At 39.2% G+C, this 24,376-nt stretch overlaps 1 protein-coding gene across 10 annotated transcripts in view; it reads left to right on the top strand.

Annotated features, from left to right (window-relative positions):
- The first annotated feature begins 4,635 nt into the window (after positions 1 to 4,635).
- The window catches only part of LOC116785433 (bifunctional heparan sulfate N-deacetylase/N-sulfotransferase 3), a 214,030-nt gene continuing 194,289 nt past the window's right edge, over positions 4,636 to 24,376 (top strand). For 7 of the 10 annotated variants that reach the window (XR_004356537.1, XR_004356536.1, XR_004356540.1 and 4 more), the window contains exon 1: positions 4,636 to 5,319. The gene's annotated coding sequence lies outside the window, so the exon portion shown is untranslated. Of the gene's footprint in view, positions 5,320 to 6,297; positions 6,342 to 24,376 lie in introns of all 10 variants that reach the window. The other 3 variants (XM_032684910.1, XM_032684911.1, XM_032684913.1) reach the window with 3 other exon arrangements.

Raw genomic sequence — 24,376 nt, 5'->3', positions numbered from 1 at the left:
GCTTAAGAAAAGTCGTGGAAACTCAATTTTTGATTTGGGACAAAAGACAAGATTTTACCACCACTGTTTTGCAGAAATAAAATGTATTTTTAGTAATGAATTTTGAGGGAGAAGTTTATGGCTTATAGCTCTTTCTGTCTGTCTCTGAATCAGATCCTAGTTCCCTACCCTATGAAACTTTCCAGCAGAATTTCTCTCCTCTCTGAAGGTTTCCAATAGGATTTAGAGCAACTATGTTGCAGATTACAATGTTAAATAATTTGTATCACTGATTAGGAAAGTAGTATTTTTATTGAGACATGTAACAAGCTGTGAAAATAAAGGCTGCTAACCACAAAAACAGAAAAGAAAGAATTGGAGATCACTTCTGAGCAAAGAAAGTCTTCTGTTTTTCACCTTTCACCATGTTGTTTTCTCAGTGAAAGAGACATTTGGCAATGAAGGGACTCTCACCAGGCTCTGTGTTGCAGGTGCTTAATTGCACAGGGCAATCACTTGCCTGTGAAAGAAGATGCTAAATGGCACTGGAGCTTCAGTCAGGTTCTCCAAATGCAAAATAAAATGTATTATTAGGCTCCAAGGGAGCTAAAAGTGCTTTCTGCAGGAAATTTTTAGTGACCTTTCCCTAACTGAAGGTTACCATGCTGAGGTTCCCTTATGCTGAGGGAGGAGAACAGACTAACTGCTGATTATGTGTTTGCTACCTGTATAAAACTCAAGTGCCAGACATGTTCTGAGCCACAAATTTCAGAACCAGGGCTTGATAACACCCCCCTTTGCTCTGTGTTTGAGGTATTTCCAGTTTGTTCATTCCATGATTGAAATAGATCATCACCCCTTTTGTCTTGGAGCTTATTTCTGGGTTTATCTACTTTCTCCCCAGCCAAATCCCTTGCTGCTTCTGCCTTCCCAACCACTAATATGTATTTGGGCCATTTGTCCCGTTCAAACTTACTCAGCTGAGGGGTTAATTTTGGGCCTATCTCAACTGCATTGATGTTTTCAGACACTGCAGCAATGCTGGTCTTCATTACTGCAGCTCTGCAGTGACTCCCAGCAGATAGTACAGCCAGACCCTGCCTTTAAAGTGTTATGTGCAAGTCGTGGCATGAGGTGAAAGCAAAGTAACTACAATGAGGAAAACCTGTATGGACACTTTAATCACTAGTTAGATTAAGGTAACAATTTATCAACAGTAGTAGCATGTACAGCAGGGACTTGCAATTAATATTAACTATTGATGGATACTTTCTGAAATAGCCATCAATAGTTAAAAGAAACCATGATTTTTAAAACAGATTTCTGTCGTGTTTATCCCTTCAGTGCTCTCCTGCATGAAGTGAGGTAGTGCAGTGATGTTTAATGAGATCACAGCCACATCTGAAGTGTGACCTGCTGGCTGGCAGAAGGCGGGTACTTAAGAACAAATCCCAGTAGGTGGTTTGGTTTTAAAAACAAGGTTTTATCTCCACAAAGATTCCAAGATATATCAGTGAAAAAGCCGGGAGAGACAAAAATTGCAATGCACCCATCTGAAATTTAATCAAGAAGTTAAACTTGCTGTAACAAATGTTAAAGCTTAAGTTGTAGCAAAGTTACAGCTCTGTATGTATTTGGTGACAGTCAATAGGGTATGGAAAACCTTATATTCTCAACAATTTTGTGTTGAACTTTTGTTGACATATCTAACTAAATACATTAACATTTAGTCAATAATTATTCCATCAGAAGGGCTATAATGCATGATTATTTCCAAACAGAACTTCATAATTGAATGCTTAATAATTTTTTTTCTAACTAATTTCATAATTGCAAACAATAAAGCAAAAAATGAAAAGGTTCTTTGCAGGCAGAGTATTTGAAGTCAGTGCAGCTTCTAGCTCTGATCTTTGCAGAAATACTGCCACTTTCAATGAGAGCCTCTTTCTCTCTGATCAGGGATGAACACTGAAAATTTTAAAACTTGGCTCTACTCAGAGTGGTTTTTTTCCCTTTAAAGTGTTACAGTTGTGGTTTGAATTTTTTTTTTTTTTTTTTTTAAGAGCTGTCTTCTCTGAGAGTTGCATCAGTGATATCTTCTGCCCAGAACATGCTGGAAGACTCCTAATAAAATGTGCCATAGGTTTTAGTTTCTTAAATATGACCTTTAACAGGTTATAGGAATAGCACTGCCTGTAGCATGATCTAAAGTGTTGAAGACATCATCTTGCTGTTTCTTCTCCATTTCACTTGCTTCACTAGTAGCTAGCTCAGTATCAGGAGGTGCTTGTCTAGTGCCCCTCTGTTTATTGAGGTGCTCAAATATTCCTTCAGCTGAAATACTCATAGAAAAATTTGCACACAAAAACCTTAGTGTCCATTGGCTCTGTGACAGCATCTGTAAAAAGCCAGGTCACTGTGCTACGAATTTCCTGTGCCTTTGGGGAAATATTACAGCATCCTTTAGTGAACAGTACAGGCTTTTGGGGCTTGTCCTCTGCATGTTGCATTCAGTCTTCTTGTATTTGTGATCTTTTCCTGAAATGAATCAGACACATGAAATATGTTGCATCTTTTGTTCTGCAGTGTAAACACAGTTTTTAACTCAGCAAATATGCTTTCAAACTAGAAACTATTTGGGATACCAATTTTTGGTGTCTTTTGGAAAATGAAATTGCATGCAGAACTGTTGAATTTGCACACATTACACGTCCTACCTCTTCTGCAGACAAATCTCCCTGGAGTAATGTGATCTTACCAAAACAAAATGACATTGTTATATTCCTTTGATATAGCTTTTAGATTTATGGTTAGAAACCAGTATTTTTACTAAAGAAATATTGACTTATGAAAGAAATATGTCCCAGATGAGCTGGAGAAAGTGTTAACAAAAAGCTCACTGAATGGGTCTAACCCTGTGAGACGAATCTGTTGAAGAACACAACTTTGGAGTCTGTGGTTAAAAGAAAGAGAAGCTGAATCTGAGAGAGGATGCGAATAACTGTAAGCAGTGACATGATTCCATCTGCCCGATTTGGGTGACTCCCAAGCCGAGGCAATCTTTTTCTTGGTTGCCTGTAACAAACAAAACATGAGCATTTTCAAGGACACAAGTGGCTGAAACAGTTTGTCCTTGTTCAGGCTGCCTGAGAGCTGGCAAGTCCTGGCACCCAAACGCCCCAAACTGCAGCATGGGAGCCCTGGTTCGGGCCCTGGCTCTGGAGGGAAGATGCCATCTGTCAAAGTACACAGTCCAGTTTTCCTTCTTTTTCATCTCCCATCCACACGCTGAGCAAAACTAACGGTCCTGGTAGGACTGAAAATGGAAAGGTCAAACCAGAACGTGGTGTGCTACAGGAAATGGTAGCTCAGCCTGCAGAAAAATCTGCCGAATCCGGGGAGAAATGAACTGAATGTTTTCAGTATTGCTCCGTTACTTTTTTTTTCTCTTCAGGACTATTAATGTTGCAAAGTGTTACTTTGTTTTGTTTCATCTATGCCTAGGAGAGTAGGTTGGAACTTTGTTAGAGCACGTTTCAGTTTGTCCTTAATATACAGCAGATGAAGAGAAAATAATGCATCCATGCATAAAAATCACTTTGTGCCAGGATTCTATCTGAGAGCATCTGGGAAACATTGAAAGCTTTATTAGAGAGTTATGACGTGTGTTTCATGAAACACAAAGAATAGATAGTAAATTACCTTGTCAATCTTGCTTCTTTTTCTTCCCTCGTCTCTGTTGCCTTTACCTTTCTCTTAAGCTGCCCAGTGCAACCTCACACTTATTTTTCAGGGGAAAAGCAAGTCCATCTGTCCTTTTCCCTCGGCATTAAGATTAATACTGTACTGTCAACATGTTGTCTACCACCCCAGGCTGGTCCAGCCATTTCAGCGAGGAAGACTTGCCTTGAGGGTTTTTTTAGTGCTTTCAAAAGGCGATTGATGTGCTCTGGTACAGGAGAACAGAACTGTGTTACTGCCATGGTTACAATTCCCCTGCGGTTCACAGATAGAGTGCTCTCTTCCCAGTAAAAGAGTTTATCTTGTAGCCAAAATGGTGTTTAAAAAACCCAAATGCCTGTTCTTTTCTCCCTCTTTGTTACATAGCAGACTCCCAAGGAAGTAAAGCATCAGCATCCCCAATGCTTAGATTAACTTGTGGTCATCGTTTAACAGTAGTCTACATTTTTCCTAATTTCTCTTTGCATTGACTTCATGGGAAAAGACTAATCTTATGACTTTTCTTCACTGTTTACTGTAACATTTTTTTTTACCTGGTTATATAGAAGCTTTGTTGAGGGATATTTATTATCAGAGGCACAGTTATCATTTATTCAGATGGAAATGGAGAGCAGTCCTGGTCTTCCCAGAGTGAGCTGCTCAGCTCTCAGAGCTGGGAGACTGGGAAAAAAAAAAAAAAAGCCTCAATCTCTCAGGCATGGTGTTGGGGAATGTTTTATGAAAGGTGATTTTCCTAAATTTCCGAATAGGTCGCGAGTGGCACCAGGCCTGGACCCCTACTCCCTGTCCCCTCACCGCTCCCCTGCTGCCACAATTTTGGGGTGGCCCTGTTGGCGCCATCTTGTGGCTACCCCACCGGCGCCATTTTGGGGTGGCCCTCCTGGCGCCATCTTGTGGCCGCCCCACCGGCGCCATCTTGTGGCGACACCCTCGTGAGGCGGCGCGATGGCGGATCGGTTCCGTGAAGGGAGTGTGGGGCGAGCGGGGCCTTCCTGCCCCGAGGGAGGGGATTACATGGGCGCTTTAGCTGTGGGGATGATTAAAATATTATCCTGACTTTACAAAGGGGGCAGAAATAGCTGGGAAGTGGGTCCTGGTCGGCGAAAGGTGGGCTGGCAGAGATGATGAGTCTTAAAACTCCCACGCCTGACCTACGATGAAGTTGTGGAACAACAGGGTACCTTTGGGCCATTGCCACTTTGAAAAGGCACAGCTGGTGACTGCTTTTCCTAAAAATACCTGCTGCAAATGTTGGGAGGTGGCAGAGACAAGATTGTATATAATAAATATATAATAATTATGTGTATAATTTATATAATAAGTAATGCTCCTGAGGAACAATTGATCGGGAAAGGGGCATGAAGGCCGTGGGGACCTCAGAGGGAGAAGCAGGTGTTGGGGATTACATGATCAAGGGAAGGCAATAAAACACACCTTGGCCTTGTTAGTGTTGCTTTTAGGAGAAGATGGAGCTGCTTCTCTCACTTTGTGGGCTGTGGAAGGACGGGAGAGACCCGACTAGACCAGAGCAGGAGGAGCTGGTGAAGGCAGCAGTGCAGTGGGCTGATCCTGAGCACTTTCCTGTGGAAAACCGTGAAGGTTAGTGATAGACATTTTACTGAGGGGTTTGTTGCTGCACACCACCATGGCTGAGTAATTAAAATGTGTGGTTACCTGTACGATTATGAATGCTTATAGTTGCTTAAGTTAAGGAAAAGCGGGAAACTAGTTGAAGCTTCTGGCTAGTTTGTAAGAAAATAGAAATGTCCAGGAGAAAAAAACATCTTTCTCTGTTTGTTCTCTGAGGGATTATAAAGCATGAATAGTCTTTAATGTTCAATTGAGAATTAAAGTTAGGAATTGCACTCTTCGTTTGAAATAGCAATAAAGAATTTTGTTCTGGCTTCCAGTGTGTTTATTCTTTTCGTTTTAATGGAGACTGTAGCCAAGTTCCAAACCTGCCTTACTATTGCTCTGTAGATGTGCAAGAATACTACACTGGGTGGCCCAAGTATTCAATGTAGTGTAGCAGAAATATTTACTGTAATAGTTATTCAGACAAAATACGAAAGAACGTAAATGTGAAACATTTTTTGAAGAAGAACAAATAATATGAATTTTTAATAGGATTTTCTTCTTGTGCATATGACAATCTGTGCCAAGGTATGAATTACTAGTGTTTTTTTGGGCAGCCCATGAGGCACATTACATGCAGTTACAATTATTTTTAAATATTTTATAACATTTCTTACTGTTGAAATAAAAATTTGCAATCACTATTCAAGAACACTTGAAAATAATTATGGGAATATGCAGAGAACCTATAAACAACAGGAAAAAAAGGTGAATTCAGTCATACAAAAAAATGTGGAGGTCAGCGTGTGCTGTACAATGAGGTAAAAGTTGAATATAATCTTGTCCTGTGCAAAAATAAATGAATTACTTTTTTAAATGTTCAGCGCCTTTTGGTTTGGGCAAAATGTGACAGGTTTGTACAAAGGAAAAAAAATGAAAATAAATTTCAGAAGCTTAATACATTGGTATTAATACATTAAGTATTCAGTAACTTTATTGCAGCATCCTACAGGCAGTGTCACCCAGGATGTCTCTATAGGAAAATGGTAAGTGGTGAGTAGTTGTCTGTGCCATTGACTGTAAGTAGGTGAGTAAATATTTTGACTCAAGCAAACCTTGTTAACCTGTGATCCTGACACTGAGCAAAGGAATTTTGTTTGTTTTTTTGTTTGTTTTCAAGACAAATCATTTTGACAGAAGTTGGAAAATTTTTTAAATTCGGTGCAGCCAAGATGGTAAAATCTTTAATTAATTTACTGGGTATTTGTTTTACTTACACATCTGTTTTACACAGTATTATTTCATTCACAAATCTCATTTCTGTGGTGGTTATTGCTGAGACTGGTAAGTATCAGGTAAGGAGAGTAGTAAGCACAGTGTGAGTGCACTAACCTCTTACCAGTAAACGACTGGCTGTATGAAATGAATGCATTTACACAGATTGGGTTCTTGGTGCAGTTATTTTTTTAAGCCAAAGTTGATCATCACTTGGTGGTTATCAAGCAGAGCTGATCCTGAATTGCACTGTCAGGAGGAGCAGACTGCTTTCCTACAGTGGACCTTAGATGTGTAGCATAAAGAACTTTGTATTGAGAATGTTTCCTCTGCTCAAACAAAAACTTACATGGGTGTGGGCTGTGCTGTTAATTGTACAGTTTTGTGTGGGACTCTTTTGCTGGTTTTAAACAATTACTCACAGTTTGATACTGCAGGTTTTGCATTTCATACCGCTGTACTCATCACCTACCTGGCACTAATGTCTTAAATTTTAGTGCCACAGCTCTTTCTGTGGAGAGTAGGGGGATGAAGAGTACAATTTGATTGAGAACTAAAAGTCTTTTCAGCAATTCAAGTTTCCTTCCATTTAAACATCATAGAGGAAAAAAGTGCAACCCTGATTTTGTTTTTTTATTTTTTTCCTGACTTGGGGAAGAAATGTTTCATTCTTTATTGAAACGTTAAGCAGATCAGGATAAAGAGCTAGTTGCAATGTAGTATTCCTGTGTTTTCTGCCAGATTTCTTTGGATGTACATTGTCAGCACCTCTGACAGGATGGTATTTGTCAAAATACATAACATGAATCTTTAATGTCTCTCTTCCATATTTATCTAATTATTGGTCAGGCAGCATGACTTAGAGGGCAGTTTAAAAATCCATTTTGCCACACAAGTGTTCATTTGAAAGCACTTTTCTTTGTTTTTTAAGAAAACTGACGCGTCAGTTACGTCAGAGCAGTTGGCTGTCGTAGGGGAAGTGGGCAGAAATGACTTTTACCTAGACCCACTGTAAAATCTTGGTGTTATTTTTTTCAATTTATGAAGCTTAGTGAGTTGTGTCTTGTGATTATGGTTTTTACCCTCTCTGACAGCAGACTTGCTGCCTGCTGTGAATTCAGTGAGCAGTCACAGGGTTGCAGTGGTTGTCCTTCAACCCCCCGTCCCTGAACACCGCTTAGGCTGTGGGGTTTGTCTCAGTGCACAGCAACACATGTGAGGGGGCAAGAAGAACGTCAAGCAATGGAAGGAACAAAGGGTTTAAGGGTGGTAGTAGATAAAACAGCAAGATCCACAACCTGGATCCTGTTTAAATCATGTTGGCATGTTGTGCCAAAAAGAAGGAAATCTGGCAGCAGTATTGCGAACAAATTGGTAAATCTATTTCTAAATGGGTACCAACTAAATTGCACCCAGAAATTCAATCCATCTCAACTGTTGGAGGTCTCCTAAAAGTAAGAACAGAAGGGAGAAAGAATCTGTCCTTATTGTGAATTCAGATGTTTCTGCTGGTGGTAGTCACTGCTGATTTTGGTTGTAATACTGTGAAATAAATATTATTCTGTCGTGTTCCGAAAAATACAGTAAAAATTGTTATTTTTCTGCAGATTTTTTTTTCCCTGTGAGGGAGATGGGTGACAGTTTGGAGAGGCAGAAAAACAGCAGGCGAGAGCACTTGCCTTTTATCAGTCATGTTTGCAAGTTGTTCTCTTTTTCTTTCCCACTTTATTTTCCCATGTTTCTATGCTATTTGAGATGAAGATATTATCTGAAATTTTCTTTGTAGAAAAATACTAGTTTCTAATCATAATCTAAATTGGAAATTTTAGCTTTTAAATTTTAACGGAGAAATTACGGGTAATACTGAGCTGCTTGTTAGACTACTTGGGTTTATTATAGAATAAACTGAATCCTGAAGAACACATGATTCTTGAGATAGCCAGAGTTTGAGAGCTTTAATAGAGATTGAATTGATGCTACAAAATACAGAAAGTTCAGTGTTGATTTTTCTGGTTTATTTTGGTCAAACACAAGCAGAGCTACTCCAAATTCCTCTGAGTGGAGCTGGAACAGTGTGTGCAACTGTTGTCTGTTACCATCGTGTTTTCTTTTTTTGACACAGTAGAGCTGTTGCTGAAGTTTAGAAGGCTGGACCAAATCTGTCATTCAAAGAGGTTCTTTTTTCTGCTCACTAGGATAAGGAATTCTTATTCTAATATTTTAAACATTATAAGTAGCATTATACTTAAATTATAAGTATACCAGCCTCCATCTGACAGCCAGGTAGTGTTATATTGTGGCATGTTTCCCAAACAGTGAGCTGTGCATCCTGTCCTTCCATGTCCAATTAGTGCCATCTCTGCTGCAGTCTTGGCCACTGAAGTGTCTGACTCGGTTCACTTGCAGTTGTTGCTCATCCTTCGTCTGGCACCGCACTGTGTCATCTGACTGTCACAACTTGAGAATTGTCACCTAGAGTAATTGCTTGGGATGCTGCTCTGTGTCTTGTTTCCCAAAATCCTGGTGGTTTTGCCTCCACTGGGCTATGAGGCTGCTAATGATATTCCCATGGACTGCTCATAAAATAAGTGCAGCGCTGTGACGTGTCACTGCTGACAGCAGTGCACAGAGCAGGGCACAGAACAGCAACAGACTCTGCTGATGCTCGTGTTCTGTGACGGATGTTGGAGCCAAAGGGAGTGTGCAAGAGGAGGACTGGCAGGCTGTCCCACAACAGGATCCATGGGCCAGCTGCTCTCCACAGTGCTGACCTTGCTGCAGGATTAAATGTGACACTCCCCCCTTTCCCCAGCTGAGACCCAAGCAGTATTTTGCTATCTGCTTAATGCTTGCTGCCTTAAACACTGTCCTTGATGAAATACATTCTCCCTAAATCATTCTTCTTCCTTTTTGAAATGTCTGGTGTGTTTTATGACCAGTACACGCAAAATGAGCTCATAACAAATGTTCCTGCGGGAGCCCCTGTAGGAAAGTAGGATACCAGAGACAGCCAATTCCACAGGTGTCACCCTGTGAAAGTAGAGGAAAAGTTGGTCATCAGCTCCTCAGGCATGTTCTGAATGGTGCTGCTGATCAGTGGGTCAGAGACAATGCTGCCTTCGGTACCACTTTCATAGTCTGTAGGGTTCTTTGTGATTTTTGAGGGGTTTTGCTGCCTTTGTTTGTTTGTTTTAACTTCAAGGGAAACAGTTGGCTAGTGTCTGCAATGCTGAAGGGATTCAAGATTGCTTGGAGATTCTTTTTCAGTTATTTTAGTTTTGGGGTTTTTTTCTTCCTCTTTTAGGGAAACGGCTGAATGGAAGGGATGGAAATGCACGCAGGACTTTCCTGTGAAAAATAATGGTATCTCAGGTGCTGTTTGATTTCTGATATAAAATAGGGAAAATTTATGTCACCAGACATGAAGCTGATGGTGAGGCAGTAGTGTCACAGCAGGTAGTAATTTAACTTTTCTTTCTGAGGCTCTCAAGGTCTGGAAGTGTTTTGAGTGATTGGAGTTCAGAGGTCAGACTTCCCCCTCACCATCCTCTTCAGGAATATTAGCCTTCAGTGTACTGGAATTTTTTCCCCCGGTGGTATTTCTTCTGTTCTAGATACATACTGAAAAGGAACTGTTTCTAATAGGATGAAAGGTGTGTACATATATGATTATTACAGTAATGAGGAATGGGAAGGCATAGGAAAAATGTAGTAGCTTGGTGCCTTCAGAGGTCTTAGAGTAGATGTGATCTGTGATGTTTTTGAGTCTTGTTCCTGCACCCCAATTCTCGTGAATAATCTAACCTGTTTGCATAAATTATGAGGTTATCTAACTCTTTGACTGTGTAAACTGTTAAGATTCTGTTTTCCTTGGAAATACTGTGGCTTGCTCAATATATTTCTTGTAAGAAATCAAACACTTAAATTGTAGATATCTAAGAGCTGTGTCCAACACGAGAACAGCACAAAAGAGTATGAAATGGAGGCTATTGAATGTATTGATGTTTTTTCAGTGCAGTGTGATTATAAGAACATCTGTTTTGAGTAGTGATGTGCTGATCAACTGTGAAAACTCTGTGTTCAGTAGCTCTTGACACTTCTCATTTCTCCCATGTGGAGGAGTGATGGAGTGGCTGAAAATAGAGCTGTGGTTTAAAGTACAGGTGGACAGGGATTCAAAACCTTGGGCGGGGGGGATTGTGATGCTGCCTACAGTTGGGCATATCTCTATGGGTTTCAATGTAGTGACTTTTATTTGTGGCTCTGTGTTTTACATTAAAACAAGGGTTCATCAGTAAATCAATGTGACTAAGACACATATTAAACCAAATCATTTCAATAATGTTCTAATTCTTTAGTAAATTTGATTGTAATCATCCATCTTTACTATAGCTTGTTTTATTTAGAGATATGTGACTGCTAGTAGAAAAGGAAATCATACAAATAGCAAAAACCCCCTCTGATTAGTAGTAACTTTGAATGAAATTTTAGGAAAGAAGTTAACATGAAACACTACTTTGAAATAAAAAAATATTTTTCATATTAAAAAAGCTACTAATTATCTGTTATAAAAATGTTTCTGGGTAGATTCAAGATGTAGAATGAAAAAGGCAAAGTTTTGATTCTTTTGCTTGTTTTCAGAGGAAAATGACCAGATTCTTGTGGTATGTGAGAGTTACAGCTTGAGTCTCAGAATGTTAAATGTTAGAAGTTTTTTACTTGAAACTTACTGAGACAGTAATATTATCTCAAAGAGAATATATTGGTTAAAAGATTAATTATGTAGAGTTTTCAGAGCTCCCTACAGAGATTTTTGCCTTCTCAGTGAACAGCCCTGTGTCTGGGCCAAGTGTGCCAGATCAGGTCTCCATAAATTCAAATTAAGTCACTGTACGAGAGTTACAGTGGAGGAAATGGATGAAATTGCATCTTTTTCAATTACTATATTATGTCATCATAGGAACAGGCCAGAATAATGTTATCTGGGTTCCTTCTGGCACAGCAAGTTCCTGGTTGGATGGGGCACTGTGGGGTTTGAAATGCTGTGCCTTCAGATCCCCTCAGAATTGAGCAGAGGAAGGTCCTGTATTTGTGTGGAGGCTGTTCTTTCCTTGTGCTGGCTGCCTTTCAACTGGATCCATTCCCCAGGAAAGGAAGATGTCACTGAGTCGTGTCCTGGCTGTGCATATGAAGGGAGTGGTAATTGTGTTTATCCCTGCAAGCATGGAACTGTTTAGCCCAGAGCATTTTCTGTATCTTCAGTGGTCTTGAAGACTCTTTCAGTGCTTTTTAGGTCAAAATCTTCTCCAACTATGTATCTTATTTATCTTTCAGTAATGTTTTCCCAAAGCATCTTTAGGGTTATTTTTTTTTTCAATCTGTTCAGCATTTTGTCCATGGGACAACATTTATTGATTAGTTCCATTGGGTATGAGGTGAATACTCTTTTCTGAGCCTATCTTGGTTTTAATTTTTGTAAATATTTCCTTTTCCTATCCCCTTCTGCCATCAGCATAAAAGGCTGGATATCATATCTCCTTTGAGTATTTTCAGGGAATGCCAGATGGCCTGCTAACCTTGCTGTGTCCTCTGTCAGTACTTGCTGAGCCAAAACCCCCATCAGGTATCTCTTGGAATTCTGGCAATCAGTGTTCCAAGCTTTTCATTCAACACAACCCAGAAATGTTTCACAAGATCCTGATGCAGCTGATGTGTATCAAAGTTCCTCTGGGCTCTAAAGCTCACATTTTAGAAACTATGGTAATCTGAATCTAAAGGATTTGTGCAAGTTGATTAAAAAAATAATAATTTGCGTTTCTGTTATGCTGTTCAGTAAAATATGGCCCAATATCTTTAATTTTCATGTTAACTTTAAGATGGGCCTTAGTTTCTTGTCTAATCCCAGATTCATTAGGAAGAAGCATGTTAAATGTAATCAACTGGTTATCCTTCCTATGCTTTTTCCTTCACAATTTGCAGTGATGTTCACATTAAAATCTGCTATTTGCTGTCAGTTATTTTGGGTTGCTTTTTAGAGTATAGGAGCTACCTGTACAAATGCTTTTGAGGTTTCCTGATGTTTTCTATGATGTCATCATGTATTGGTGTATTTTATGCTTGAGCTGCCAAGCAATAACTGATCTTGAATTGTGAGATGAGTGTGTTGCCCTTCACAGTGCAGTTTAGTAAGAATATATTGTTAGATTCATTGCATATCAAATATATTAATTTTACCAAATATAACATCTTTTTTCTAGAAATAAAGACTGAGAATAATACTTAAAATAGGGTGAGCTCCCATGTAGGGATTGCAAAGGATCAGTGGTATTATACTGGATAATGATCTGTGCTGGGACAAAAGTGACAGGGAAAAAAAGTCAGTGTCCTGCAGTGATATTCCTGGAGTTTCAAATTTAAGTCCTGAAAATGAATAGTGAGACATGACTATGGTACTATGCTCATGTCTGCCTTCTGGATGCTTTGCTTTATGGAACAAAATGTAAGGAGAAATGATGTCTTGAAACTGAACCCTGGCTAATCCAAACCAGAAATGGACTGCACTTCATTAGTAATGAGAATGAGGATCAGTTGGAACCAGGCAGTTGTGAAAAAGTCATGGAACTAATGGTTGTGGTTTGGTTTATATTTAGGTACTTGCTGTGTGAAAGCTGGAACAGTCATCCATGGTAAAAGAAGCCTTAGGATATTATTGCTTGTGTAGTGTGCAAGGGGGCTTAATGAATTGTATCTGCCTAGCTTATTTAATTATAAAAGGATGCCAAAGTTCTTAAATTTCTTGTCACTATCCAGCAGCTCAAGACATAAAAGCAACTCGGGGGCTTGTGGGATAAAGTTATGCAGCAGTAATAGAACCTTGTTTCCTACATTGATCTCCAGTGTCTGCCTATCTGAAAGCAGTTATGGGGCCTGCCAGGAGGACAGAAACCAAGGTGTTCTGTTCCTCTTGTTGTATAATGAAGATATATGCAGCCATGTGTGAATTAAGATGGAAGAAGAAAAATAATAAACTGTGGAGAAATAGAAATCCCTATATTATTGGGAAAATGTGGGGTCATACTGTGGATCAGAGCTAATATGTGGTAATAATGGCCATGGTATGCTTAACACTTTGGAACTTATTGTATTTCCCATTTGGATTAAATTAAATACATACATCATTCTAAGAAACCTCTCCCAGCAAATTGTGAACTTTGGAAGTGGGGAAGGGAATTAATGGCAATGTATTTCATAGTGGTGTTCCTCTGTCTAGTGATTCAATTATTTCCCCATAAAGAATTTACGGTTTTTACACAACAGATGTTGGTCAGCCTGTGAACAGACATTGCTGAAGGTGGAATGAAAAATGACCTTCAAATACAATAAACTCAACAGCTATTATTTATCTTATTGTCTAGGAGATGGGCCTAATAACCCATTTCAAAATAAGAGGGAAAGAGAACTAGGACACAGCTGAATTGCAGTGCTAAAATGCTACGATCCTGATCTGAAATACAAGAGGAATCTCAGATACTGAATCCTGGTAGTTAATCCTTTGGACTTGTGACTGAGGGAAACAGTGGTGCAAGACAGCTGTCTTGAAACAATCTGAATATAGGAAGGTAGTTGTGAAAAATCCATCTTGATTTTTGAAAGTGAAATAAATTTTTATAAAATGATCTACTTGAGCAGCTCAGGAAATGGGCTTAGAGAAGGGTCACGTTTAAATAATTGCAAGTTAAACCAGTTATGACATAGAAGGAAGATTCCTGTGCTAAGGTAGACATTTCTGAGAAGACACCAGCTAAGTAACAAGTATTCATTCACTTTGGGTTTTTTAGAATAATTTGTGAGACCAAAAAAAGTAATTTTTTTTCTAGTCATTAAAGGTAAAGGGGACTTAACTTGGGCTGCAACCCGTACTGTCACCCTGGGAGAAAAGGAAAGTTTCTGTTAGTACAGGGTCTCCCACCTGCCAAGGAACAAGGCCGAGTGCCACTTGGGGACCCGTGTTAGTTCCCAGCAGTTCTCTGGACCTGGTGGAATTCATGCCATAGCCCAAGAAGGTTGAAGAAGCAAAGATGTAGCAAGCACCTGGTCGATATTAATTGCATCATTTGAGGCAGGGTGGGAAACAATAACTATGTAACAAGCAAAGCACCAGAGGGTTGGGTAGGGAAAATCCTTCCATGTCTGCATGTTTTCCTTTACTTAAGCATCTAGTGGCTTGGATTTCAGACCTATCCTCTTGCCAGATGTTTTACAGTTTAATGCAATTATGAGCAGGCAGTAAAAATGGTATTCTTACTGAAAAGCAAAGCAGCAAACACTTTGGGATGTTTTTGTATTAACAAAGAGTGGGAACTTGTAAGTTTACATAAATTTTCATGAGCATAGTAAATATTGTGGGTTGGGGTTTTTTTTCGTCTTAGGAACTATGTCAAATAATATGTGAAATCTTAGGGCTAGAATATGTACAGTAATGTCAAAGATGGGGCTTAAAACATTCCAGTCTGTGGAGCTGCATTGCTCTAGGACAGTTTGTATACTGAGTTCTGGTCTTGTCCTTCACTACTGGACCAGAAATCTCTGTCCTACACATGTTGAATTAGGTATTGCCACTAAGCTTTTCACTTTAGAGATCTAGTGGCTCTCATCATCCACCTTTCTCTTACATATCACTTCATGATGCAGCAACGTGTAAAAGCTTCCGCAGTGCCAGTCTGTTAATAAAATGCAGATATACTTTTTTCCTCTCAAATTAACATTTTTCAGCTGTCAACTACCAGAAGAAACTTGGTTGATCATAACTTGGCCAGGCTCTGCTGTTTTTCTGAAGCTCCATGCTGTGAGGTTGAGCTAAGACGTTCTTTACATCAGTGTAGTAATAAGGACTTGAACACACTTTCTTTAACTTTTTTTTTTTTTTGTTTGAACCTACCTGATGATCAAGTAATCAGATATAATCTTCCAGACCTGCTCTGATGGAATAGCTCTGTGTTTTCCCACATTTTAAGTGGCAAACAGAAGAAGGGACTATTGTAATGAATGTCAAGGATTTTAATTTGTCACTCCCTTCCACAACCTGTGAGTTCTTGTGCTTAGAGCATTTTTATGAATAATGCTTGAAACGAAGCTGTTACCATTTGGAGTTTGCACGTCAGAGCAAAGCAGTACTCTAGTTACTTGTAAATTATTACTCTGTCAGGAGGAGGGAGGAAAAAAGAAGCAGGATTCAGTTGTCTGTGTGCTGTGCTGTGATTGATAGGCCTCTTAATTGGTGGGAGGTGCTGTGCTTTCTGAGAGCCAACAGGTAAATTTTGCAGGAAGAGAGATGTATTTATTTTGCAAGACCATGCTGAGGAGTACTGAAAAAATTTAAAACTTCCTAAGGATATTTTATTAAAGTTGATTATGGATGGCACACTTACTAGGAACTATATTCATAAACTACCACTTGCTAACATCTGCTTTTCTTTCCTGCTATAGTTTACAGCTTATTTCTTGGTGACAGGCCTGTGTTGTGAAATATGCCCTGTATTTGATTAAAAAAGACATATATTGCTCACGTTCTTTACTACTGGAACTGTCTCATTCAGCTACCTTGGTGCACTATGAGAGAGAGTAAGGACTGGAATGCCACTGGATTTTACCCTAGAAGTTGAAGAGGGGCAGACCCCACCCTGTTATGGAATTAAGTTGTTTTCAAGGCATTAGGGAGATAGTAGTCTGACTTTAGTTATTGGTATGAGGGCTGTATTTACATCCAGGAATGTAGACTTGCATTGTAAGTTATGCATGTGGGAATGTAGTATAACAATTCCTTCTCCTCTAAGTGCTGTGTGTTTTATTTTAAAAGGAAATAATAATTACTCCAAGTTTAAAAAAAAAACGTTTTCAACACATCAGAGAAGTTTAACTCTTCTCAACACTTTTTTCACTCGGCTGTGAATATCTTTATTGCAGCCAAGCAGTCCTACCAGTTGAGCCAATTTCTCCTTTCTGCTTCAGAGGAAAACCTCTAGATCTCATCAAGGCCACCAGCAGGGTTGCTTGGAAAAAGTCACCCCTCTGTGAGAAATGAGTGTGGTGCTTATGTGAGCCCTTGGAGCTGGATAACGCAGAGGCTGAAGCACTGCATTTAGCACTATGTGTGTCAGTGCCTGCATCTTGATTAAGTGGTGCCCCTGTGGACAATATGGGAGTAGTCCCATGATGGCTATAGGATTTGAACATCTCAAAACATTTAAAGTATTCTGCTAGAGGGACGTTATAGTTCTGTTAATTGTGGTACTGAAATGTTTCCCCATGCACATACAAAATGCCATTTGTTAGCTCGATGAAAACAGTAAGAAAAGATAATTTTACAAGCTCTGAAATGCTCTGTTTGAGATCAGTGACAATGGCAATAACAAACAAAATAGTGCAATAAATAGTGAACTATGTTACCCTGAAACTGAAGAAAGGAGAGGCTGAGCTGGCAAGTTTTACTTGTAGTTGAAGTTCATTTCTTCTCATTCTTGGATTTACTTCTTTGGTTAAAGAATCTTTTCTTTAGGCAGTAGGGCTTTCCAAAGTTTCCTACTGTGATTTTTATCGTTGTTTTCTACATAAGTTAGGTTTGAATTAATAGTAGTCGGTTGTGCAGTTTTAATATACCCTAAATATACTCCGCAGACACACTGTCTCCACCTATGGTGGTTTTGGCCTGCTGGCCATGTGTGAATCAAAGTTTCAGTATGTGGTTTGAGATCACTTCCTGCTTGTTTAGTTTGGGTCATTGAGCTCAGAAATAAGAACAGAGGGTGAGGGAGGCTGACTTAGTATTAGAGAGATTGGTTTGGAATTTGGTAAATTCCATTTTTATTGCAGTCAGTGCCATTATTTTCTGGTCTAATTGTAGCAAGTCACCTGGTTTACTTTTCCTCAGTTTCACAGAGAGAAAGGTGCTAATGATGTCGTATTTTATGACCCAGTAGAAGAAATGGGATCATACAAAAACTTGTGGAAAAGTGGTTTCAGTAAGCAAAGCTGAAATTTTGTATGCCAGATTCTGTAGGAAATAATCACAACAAATAGTTTGAGTCATCTTCAGGCATCTCTTCTGAGTCACCAAATCATTCTTAGAGAGAAAAAGAATTTTAATTTTTTTAAAAGTAATGAAAATGTCTTTCAGTGAAAAAGAAAAGTAAAATTTAAAACCCCACTGTATTTGTACTGGGTCACTGGAAGTGGCCTAACCAGCCTGAAAGGGAAGGTGTTGCAGCAAAGCAGGTAGGTCTCAATCATCACTCCACTGACAACTGATCCAGAGTGTTCCCAGAGTTCAGCTCAGGTGTCAAGGCTGGGTGAAGCTGCACCAGGTGCTTTCTGCAGCAATATAACAACCAGGAGAGTTGACAACTTCTGCCGTGTCAGTGACACACATTGATTAATGTCCTTGCTAGAAAGACATTTGTGAGGAGGGTGGTGTAGGGACATTAAAGTCATTCTTCTTGTCAGCAGTAAAGGCTGCATGGTCTTCTGTGCTCTTCCCAGTGTTTGCAGTATCTGGTTCAAACCAGTTGTCTTTCATTTCACTTGTAAAGGCACATAAAAGTGGAATCCATTGTGATATGAAATGTGAGAAATAAGAAATTAGTGTGGACTAAATTTCTCTGCTGTTTAAATCCAAGGAGCAGCAATAAAATAAAAAACAAAGCAATATTGTGAGATTCAAATTCAGCAGAGTAAAATTTTATCAGCAGTTACTGTTGATCTTGATGGAAATAGGTGTCTCTGGCTTTTGGTTTATTTGTCTTGTTAAAATTAAAGGAGAAGGGAGAAGTTTGGGGAGGATTTTGGTGTGGGGTGGTGCTTTGTTTTGCTTTGGGGTTTTTTTGAGAGAGTTAAAGGGGGCGTTTTCCCCCAGAATGAGGTTGTTTGAAAGATACTACTTGTAAACTGCTTTGGTTTTACAGCATTGTGATTGTATGGCTGGTTTAGGCAAATACATTACTTTGTATCAGGTTCATGTGTATTTGTAAAACTTAATAGGGGCAGATAGCATTTATGTTTCGGTAATGGTACCGATGATCTCAGAACAAACACAATATTTAAATTGCATTTATTTTTCTTTTTCTGTTTGTTTAACAGATGCTAGTTAATTAATTTGCCATTTATTAGAAAAAGAATACTAGGGAGAGGATGCTGTTTCAAAGTCCCAGACTGCAGAGTTGATGAAAGCTAATTTGAATTGATGGCATTTCAGTAAATGCCACCAGGGGACTAAAATGAACAGCCCAGCAATTACAGCAGAGTATACTCTGTGTATTACAGTAAAAAGAATTCAGAGTTCTTTTCAGCCAGTGAGTACACTGGTGAGTGACATCACTTTATATCATTCTCTTAAAATCATTCTTTTTAGCCACAGTAATAGAGTGGACATGAAATGGTTAGAGGTGGTGTGAGTTATGGGACAGCAATATATAATGTAGTAGTGGCAGCATAAAACATCAGAGGCCTGGCTTTAAGACAAAGGATAAATTCTGGCTTGAAGAACAGTTCTAAATATATGTAATGTGTATGCATTTATGTATCTTATATGAACATATTTCTTAAGTATGGTTCTACACTTTCTTACTGTACAAATCTGCCCAAATTCCATTCAGCCCATCTGTACTGAAAGTGGCCGTTAAAGGAGCTTGAAGTACATTGCAGAGCATGAGCAGATTGTTTAGGGATTGGGGTGAGCAGTTGCTGTAGATTAACATAACTCCCTTTCTCTTCTTCCCAATCCCTTTACTCAGATATTCATCAGTTTACCTGTTGGTAAAGGACCATCATAGCAATAAGCTCCTAGCTGAGCACCTCATTTTCCATGAATGTAGTGTAAGTAGCTCTCTGTGCATGTGAAACAGAAGTTTTTGCTGTTCCTCCTTCCCAGTGATGTTTGATATAATGAAGAGGATTTAAGTTTCCTGATCGTTGTGCAGAAGAGTTCATAGTGAATTGCATATCATGGTATATATTACATCTTTGCAGATGTGAGATGGAGAAAATGTCTATGCAAGTGTCCTTAACAGCTGTGGGAGTACAATAACTGTGACCATAGAAAAGGTGGCACAGAGACAGCAGGTGAAAGGTTATGTTGTCCTTTTCCAATGAGCAGAAGATCAGGCAGAGTCAGTTTGTTTAAGGGTGGTTTATGCTCACATATCATATTCCTATCTGAGATGAACCTTGAGAGACAGAGGTGTTCTCCCCTCTATCTTTCAGGATGCTGTCTTAGAGGCAAATATTTCTTATTCCATTCCAGCCAGATGGAAAGTGTAATGGAGGAGTTAATTTTATTAAAGCAAACTCTTAAACAGCGGAATGTCGTCTCTAATACATTGGTTGGTCATGTAGTGCACTACTAATGAGGGTAACTATAGAAGCAAGAAGTGTCAAACAGGGATATTTCCATAGTCTTATTGTTCTTTGAAACATTAAAGGATCTGTACCTTTAGAAGACTGGCCAGTGCATTTTCAGGCACTGAAAAGCATGTTGAGGACAAATTCTCATCCCTTAAAAGGTCACCAGGCAACCACAAAGGTGGGAGGCCTGAACATTAGAGTGAAGCGTAGCTCCAGCTGCTCTCACAACTACTGACAGTTCAGTGAGCTGATGCAAGGAGTCTGTGGTCCATCTGTTCAACTAAAGACACTCAAGAGGCAAATGAACTTTCTGAACGGGTTTTCATGTGAGCCACATGGCACTTAGGTGTGTGTCTGTAGTAGATTTAGTCATCTCCATTCCATGGATCCTTAGCCTGTGATTGCTCATGCTTTGGGCTGTATTTCCAAGGACATAACGTTATAGTCTCATTTTAGGCTGTCCCTCATCATTGTCTTAACTCTTTCCATTAGGTTGCCTGACTGCCATCTTTCTGAGGTTTAGCTCTTGGATCTACACAGTCACTAATTTATTAATTCAGACTTTAAGAGTACTTAATCCTGAAGTAATCAGAGTAGTCATTCAAGTGATACTGTAAAAGGAATGTCAGAAAAGAACAAATAAAAATAATGTATACACTTAAAACTAATCTCAAAATGAAGCTGAAGATAAAATTAATGTGTTATCCTAGATGTACATTGGAATTGCTTGGAGAGTGCTCTAACTACTAAAAAAAAATCCTTAGTGCTTTTCTGGGTTTAGTACTGTATGTAGAATAAAGTTCAATTAAATAGCATGTGTTCTGCATAAAGGGAGAAGCAGACCTATGACAAAAACACCCACCTCAGATTGCTGTCAGTGACCATTACCTGTGAATTGTCTTGGGTGGTTTTGGCACAAAGTTATGTGCTAGAAGCCATCTATTAATTTGGTTTTATTTATGCAAAATAATACACTCCAAGCTAGCAATAGCTTATTTGTCAGTTTTGCCTTTTAGTGTGTCTGTGGAGAAGTGATTATCTATACAGAGAGAAGTATTTGCTTACTCAAATCCAACTGTTATTAGCAATAAGTTTATTCTCAGGAAATAAAATTTCACCCAACTTGGCTTTTTTCAGTTAGTTTTTGACAAATGGCTTTTGTGTATGAATTTTTTTCAAGCTGTAGCAAAAACAAAACTGCTGGGACAGGTGTCAAATGTCAACCATCTGCTGTGCTAATGACCAGGAGGTTCAGGGCATTGTCAGAGCTACCAGCCATTAGGAACAGGGCCCTTACCTCAATGTTCTGTACCTTAATAAGCCTCTCATTTCAGATGAGATAGCAGAGAACACTGTGTGCAAAGTTCCTCACAATCTGAGCAAAGTGGGTCTTTGGAAATTGTGAACCCGACTTGAAGTGTTTCTGCAGGCATCTTTTTTGGAGGAGGTGGGAAGCAGGGAGAGGGGCCATGTAGGTGGAAAGCAAGCTTCCCTGAGTTGCTCTGGCTCTTTTAGCCTCATGAGTTACAATTATGATTCCAAAATGTCTGGGCTTTGGAACTCTCTCAGTACAGAGCAGAATGCGGTTCAGAAACCAACCAGAATGACTCCTTTGTCCATGTTGCATTTCCCTGTGCTGATGACTTGCTGTAGTAGGTGCTGGTGCACTGTAGAAAGGAAGGAGGACTGGAGAGTCCTCACTGCATAACCTTGGGTGTTCTTCACCAGAGTAAAGACAGCAAAATGTAAACCTGATCAGTAAGCTGCAAAGCATCTTCCCTTGTTGCTTTTTTGGGGCCACGTAATACCAGGTTCTGTCACAGAGAACATATTTGCTGCAAGTCATTCACTCGTCATTGTTATGATAATTTGTTTACTCAATTTTCTGTGGTATTGGGCAGATGAGCAGAGGAAGATTTTGGCACAGAGGCTTGAGAGACTTATTTGCCAGGTTTTAACTCTGCACTGCTAACACTGCCCTCAAGCATTGAATGGAGTTTTTGTCATTTTGTCTTTGTACTTCTCTTGAATAGTATTTTAGGTGAACAGAGGCTCCTAATCACACTGTATTTATATTAAGTTATTTTAGAACAATAGGATTGTTGTGAAAAACAAAATACTGTTTCTGAGAGAATGAAGTGAAGTATACAGACCTATATTTCAGAGCTATCACATTTGGACAGCTAAACAGAAAATACCTTCTAAATTTCAATGGTTGGTATCAAGTCTTTAAAATTGTTGCTTTCTTCAAGAAAGCACCTAGTACTTCTAATTCCTGGTTTTCCCTTTGATGAAAGAAAGTATAAATGATGAAATATTGAAATATTGACAAGTGTTATTTGAGAAATCAAAGAAGCATTTTACAGGCGATGGGGTGGTACTTAGGAGCATGTCAGATTGCATCAGTCCTTGGTGTCACATACTCCTAAGCATAGACTTGGTATTTATTGAGTAGTTTTCGTTGTTATATGGTTGACACTAGAGTATTTCATCTGTCCTGCTTTTGCATTCAGGGCATAAAAGCCTCATACTCAAGCTTGTTTGAGTTATAGTTGTTTGACTAATGGAAATTTGGCCTCTTTTTGGCTGGAACAACTGCATGGTGTGTGTTTAACTGTGCTGTGAAACAATATGGGATTTTCATGGGGTACATGGCCCCATATATATATGTATATATGTGTATGGAATATCTGAAGCCTTTAATTGCTTATATTGTCCATGGTGATTGTGTCCTATTGGGTATAACAGAGAGAGGAAACTGCTTTTTGTTTCTCTTGGCCATTGTGTAACTGATACTCCATGGTTTAGTTCTTCATAATAATTATAATCCTATTAGTAGGCAAGGGATGATATAGAGTAATTCTGTCCAGCATTATGGCTTGTATTTAACAAATCACAAGATAATGGGAAATATTTAGAAAGAAGCTAATGAGCACAAGAGAACCTTGGAACTAGTTTTATTCCCTGTCAAGGTCTCTTTGCTCAGAGCATTAATGCATTAATTTTTAAAAAGAATGACATCAAAGTTTGACGATGAAAGTAGTTCAGTGGAAATGTGTAGAAAATGATTCAGATTCATGCTGGTGAGTCTGGCTTGACTGTTGGCAAAAAGCACAGCACGTGTAGCCACTTGCTGTTCCAGCACAGCACCAGAGCGAGGTCAGCTGGTGTTCATGAGAGCACCAGGCAGAGCTGCTTCTGTTCCAAAAGCAGATGGTGAGGTGACCCAAAGGAAAGAATCAGAACAGCAGAGGATATTTTTACTGCCAGCCACCTCATCTTACAGCTCTGGTTTAAAAGCAAACTAAAGATGCTTGAGAGAATTACTGTAAGAGAAGTGCATCTCTGCATATATATATAGACTGCACAGTGTGTATATGTAATATATATTATATACTATACCAATGTATAATATGAATATAGTACTATTAGTCTATAGTCTACTGGGTACACACACATAAAATACTGCATTTAAGAACAAAGAGCTGGGCAGTAATGACCGAGCAAAGCCATTTATACCCATAGTATTTTAAATAAAGCACATTCAGTGTCAGTCCACAAAACTAAACCCAAGGCAAACATCATCGAGGAAGTTTTTTGAGTGACTTTGAAGAAGCTTGTCCCAATGCCACACATTACTCTGGAAGTGCTACCTTAACAAATGTAGTTTCCCTGCCTGCCTGTAAGAAAGAAACTTATAGTAAGTCATTAGGCAAGCATCTGGCACCAAGGAGACTAAAATTCTCATGCAAGCTGCTGGTGACACATTGCAAGTGCCTGTCCCTGATGGTGCAGCACAGTGTTCAGTGGGCATTAGAAGCCCACATGTGACCTGCAACTGTGGAATGCATTGGCTGGTACTGGTTTAGATTGCAGGGCTTTAGATCCTCATGCCCAAATGAGAGAAGCCTGTGCTGTTTATGTGTTGTCTGCGTCACATAACTAATTGCAGGCATGATAGTGATCATGCCATTAGCAGACAGGTCCTACATGCTTGTTAATATTCTGTGGGCAAAGGTATTTACTTTCTGGTCTCTTCTTTTATGTGCTTTTTAGGACATTAGTTTGGATACAGTTAAAAATATGTTGCCTTCTATATCTGTGTCATCATTGTCTAATATTCTGTGCTGGTTTCTCATTCATTTTAAACATAATCTTTGCTATATTTTGCTTCAATTGATAATTAGAGAGTGTCAGTTTTTCTTGGTTATTTACAACTTGGAGTTTTCGGAATGGTACTGATTAATCTTTCTCCTCAAGACTGGGTGTTATATCCTAAATTCCTGCCTGTGGCTGTTAAAAGCTGATGCCAAGTGTAAACAGACAGAATGTCTACTTTGTCTGGACCTGCAAGCAGAACACTGAAAGGACATGATCTGTCACTCATACATTCTTTAAAAAGTGAATGCAG

This window comes from Chiroxiphia lanceolata, chromosome 4, assembly GCF_009829145.1.
Source record: "Chiroxiphia lanceolata isolate bChiLan1 chromosome 4, bChiLan1.pri, whole genome shotgun sequence".
In the NCBI taxonomy this organism is placed as follows: Eukaryota; Metazoa; Chordata; class Aves; order Passeriformes; family Pipridae; genus Chiroxiphia; species Chiroxiphia lanceolata.
Note: the sequence above shows the minus strand (reverse complement) of the source record. Positions and strands in the feature narration are given on the sequence as shown.